We start from the raw sequence: 4,678 nt of genomic DNA on the forward strand, positions 1-4,678 counted from the left end.
GTTTGTGAAAAACTAAAATGTCTACTTTTATTCTACCAAGACTTTGCTTCTGTACAACCACCAGTAGTTTTATCATTGGAGGCTTTTGTTAAGGCATCATGGTGTTCAAATGGCCAGCTAACATTAATGTTGCCAGGAATACCACATTGCACAGGAGGGGGCACTTTTATCCTGTCATAGGCCATTTAGTATTGGTCTTTCAAATAACAAAAACATCTCTCTCAGAATGACATGTCTCTCAACAGTATGACATGTCTAGTTCTATTGACATAGTTGCCAAAAGCTTGGTTCCTCCTGAGGCATGTCTTTGGTGTTTATATTGGCTAAACTACTTGGAAAGGTCAGCATATCTGTTTTGGCTAGCCTCCGGGTCCACTTTGGCCCAGTAAGCACAAACAATGTGATCAATCCCCAACCAGTGTCAGCATTGTATGGGATCGTCTAGTGCTCAGTTCTGTGGATGCACTTGTTTCAGTTTATACACAGTCAGTGCCAGCAAATGCTGTTCTTCACAACTTATATATTGTGATAGGAAGATCTGCCTTTTGCCTTCTTGGCTAGATGTTCTCTTAATGGTTCATGCCAATAGTATAGGGTGGGTTGGTTGTATAACTCTTTAAAATAACTGGTAACTGTAGTCTTTTTTTGGGTCTTTCTTTCTGGACTCTTTCACTTTTGAGTACTGCTCCTTAAGTCTCTAAAACTGTAATGGTTGGGTATTATGAGAAATCAAGATGCTCATAACTGATAGACTGACCAATTAAATCAACAAATACAGGGGTACAGGAAACATTTATCAAATGTTGGGCAAAAAACTGGCCTGTTCGCTCACAGCCACTACTTACCCAATTATTTTGTTATATATATATTTTATTATATAATTAATGGACATTCCAACTCCCCTTTAGGGCCCCTGGGTTTTAGCACAGGAAAGCCTGTGCATTGAATTGCCACTGAGCACACCATGACAAAGTTATAGAAAACACACCCTCACACACACTCACCCGTCAGCAGCCCTGGTGTTAGTGATGACTGTTGAGTGATTGAAAAGTGTGGAAGAGAGAGAGTGGGGGAGGTGACAGTGAGAGGAGGGATTAAGTGGAAAGTTAAGAACTCAAAGGGAACATTGGCTTGTTTGAGAGTAATGTCGCCAATGTCCCCCTGTTACCAACAGCACAGAAGAAGAACAGTGGAGTGAGCTAGTAAATGTAACTGGTCCTTTGGATGATCCCTGAGACTCTATTGTGATTTACTGCATTCATAGGGTTAGTTCTGTTTCTATGAGTACAACTACTGCTACTACAGCTGCCAGTACTTTCACAAATGCTACTACTTTTTATTATTACTACTGCTGATATAACTTTACTATTTCTATACATTTGGTAATAGCATGTTTGCGTACTATTACTACTGTTAGTAATACTTTTACTTATATTACTGTTGGGAAAATACTGAATGTTCCTTCTATATCAGATTATTACATGGTTTAGTTGAATACTCGATTCTGATTGGTCAATTCAGAACACGTGACACGTTGTTAATCCAGAACAGACAGACCGCTGTCAAGGACTTATTGACCGTTGTTAAGGACGCTCACATCTGCACAAAGAAGTCCGGTCGATTTATCTGTATACAGTTTGGCTGAATGCAGATCTAGATCCCTCCGCTTCGCGTCGGGCTCCTGATCAGCCTGTCCGTGTTCTTTTCCCCATAATGACCGCGTCGCTGCACATTATCCCTTACGTAGCACATGATAACAGAGGCCCTACGTAGCTGTGTACGTAGCCGGATGTATGACTACATGGATGACGCTCATGAGACACTGTGTTGAAGTTATGATAGCTATGCTCCTAAGATTGGCATGATGACACAGCCCTGCCTAGAGAGATAGGCATATGACTGTCATGTGTATTGCTTACGGAGGCCTTAGCTAATCTTAACCAATGTCAGAATACTGCTGTGAACCGGTATTCTTCCATCTCCATCAGTATTTTTAAGCAGAGGTCAATCATTTGTACGACCCTCAGAGGATGTTGAAAAAATTGAAATGGCCCTTGAGAGGAAAAAGGTTCCCCACCCCTGCTATAGTTTTGTGGACCACCGACCAAGCTGTCGTTCTTTCAGTGTAGTGCCAATAAACTAAACATTATAGACAAGTAATTGAGCTCCTATAGGGTTAGGGTTAGGTTGAGTGTGTGTGTGTGTGTGTGTGTGTGTGTGTGTGTGTGTGTGTGTGTGTGTGTGTGTGTGTGTGTGTGTGTGTGTGTGTGTGTGTGTGTGTGTGTGTGTGTGTGTGTGTGTGTGTGTGTGTGTGTGTGTGTGTGTGTGTGTGTGTGTATTCAGTAGTTGCCTTAGTTCATTGGAGAAGGAAAGGAAGAAAGGAGAGGCAAAAGAGGACAGGAAGGAGGAATGGGTTCATTTAAGCTCTGCTCCGATGGGAAATAACAAAAACGGTCTCTTCTGCAACATTTGAAGCTCTTTATCATCTCACAATCTACCTCAGTATTACCAACATTTCTCCAGCCGCTCTCATACTCACTCTCATATCCATCCCTTCCCTCTCCATCCCTCCATCTGTTAGTGGTTAACAGAAACATGCTCCCTCCAGGGCCAGGAACCTGCAGTATTTCCTGCTCTGCCAGAGAGCAAGGGGGAGCAAGGCAAGAGAGGAGGAGGAGACAAAGGGGAGAACAGAGAGGCACTGAGCCTGAGGAGGAAACCCACACAGAGAAAAAGAAACAGAGAGACGTTGAGAGAAGGAGGGAGGGAGGTTGAAGGGAGGCCTCGTGTGCATACATCTGGCTTCCATTAGCCGACAGAGAGGGTGATGGGGAGAGAGAGGAGACAGAGGGGCTTTTATTTTTGGCACTTTTGGGGATACAGAGTGATTGACCTATTTTGTTTTCCTCCATCCTCTTTGATTTTTCCTTACTTCTATCCAGTTCATCCACATTTCAAATATATGAAACCAACATTATTCATCTGCTGTCTCTAGACAAACAATCAGCAAGGCAGTTTAAGGCGCGGCACATTTTATTCTCTGTCATGTTGTTTTTTCTTTCTCTGCTACAATCCCCTCTGTTTCTTGTGGAATGTCAGTGCCAAACACCACCCCAAATGATCAGACTAAGAAAAGCATGTCTGCTCAAATATAATGAAGAGTAACCACAACTACTAAATATATACAGAGTGTTCGTAATTTCATTTTGTTTAGATGAAGAGATCAGGTCGATATCAAAAAGGTTCAAGGAAACATAATTGTATAAGCAAAAAGTGCACTAAAAAAATGGAAGCGTTGACTATAATTAAATCTATTATGGAAACAAATGACACATTCGTATTAGATACAGAGATTACACATGTCAACAGATTACACACAATTGTATTAGGTCAGTTGAAAGCAATAATATTAAGTTAAAATAAAGACATTAGATTCAACTTAATATTATTGCTTTCAACTGTAATACAATTGTGTGTAATCGGTTGACATAATACATTTAATTAAATTAATTGTTTCATTTTTTTAATGTGTCAATAATTAAACAGAAACCTTACCTCTTTTGAAAACGGTCATTTGTATAGAATTTGTAGAGCAAGGAAATGTTTCTGTTTCTTTTTCACCCTGTTCTGCACGGAGAGATTCTCTGTTCCCTCTCAGCATCTTTGGGGATTCTGCTTTTGGATTGCTATTGATCATAACAAGTACATTTGAGGTCCAGTTTGGGAAGAGATCTTATATATTTGCATGTGGGCAGAGTAGCAGTATCTGACTTTCCCACGTGGGTCCAAGCAGTCTTCCTCTCACAGTTTAGACCACAGCAGTCGATGCAGTCTGATGTTTAGTCTAGCATTTATATAAAAACAAGTCTTGAGGCGATGGAAACCATCAGAGACAACATTTGCAAAAAAAAGAGACTCAGTGTCAACGTTGTTTCTCCAATCCCTGGGAAATGTCAAGCAGCCCCTGATATCTTCTCCCCAGGGGCCCCCTTACCCCCAGGCTTTAAATCCAACTCCGATAACTTTGAGACAGACGGGAGAATGTCATGTATATCTTACATTACAAATGTTCAGCATTTGTGCAACAAAGGCACATTTCCGGCTGAAAGTCAGCCACAGTATTTGTCTATAAGGGGGAAAAAATCTATCTTTCATAATTTTATATTCATAAACACACAGCCTCTCTGTCAGTGTCTCTTATGTGTGAAGGGAGCTTTTTAAATTTCTGCTGACTGAGGAGATATCACCATGTTGTTCTCCAGAACTACAAAAAAATGCTGACTGTGTAAGAGCAGCCATGACAAGAAATCGGGCCCCCTACTCGAACTGCGCCCATCATTTAACGTTCACTTTCTTTTGATCTCAACTGCACATCTGTAAAGTCTTCTGACTGCATCTTTCATGGTTGCTTCCTTCACTCAGTCCAAAATCTGTTAACACACACACAGACACTCACACACAGACACTCACACACAGACACTCACACACAGACACTCACACACAGACACTCACACACAGACACTCACACACAGACACTCACACACAGACACTCACACACAGACACTCACACACAGACACTCACACAGACACTCACACACAGACACTCACACACAGACACTCACACACAGACACTCACACACAGACACTCACACAGACACTCACACACAGACACTCACAC

The sequence above is a fragment of the Trematomus bernacchii genome, unplaced genomic scaffold (assembly GCF_902827165.1).
Source record: "Trematomus bernacchii unplaced genomic scaffold, fTreBer1.1, whole genome shotgun sequence".
In the NCBI taxonomy this organism is placed as follows: Eukaryota; Metazoa; Chordata; class Actinopteri; order Perciformes; family Nototheniidae; genus Trematomus; species Trematomus bernacchii.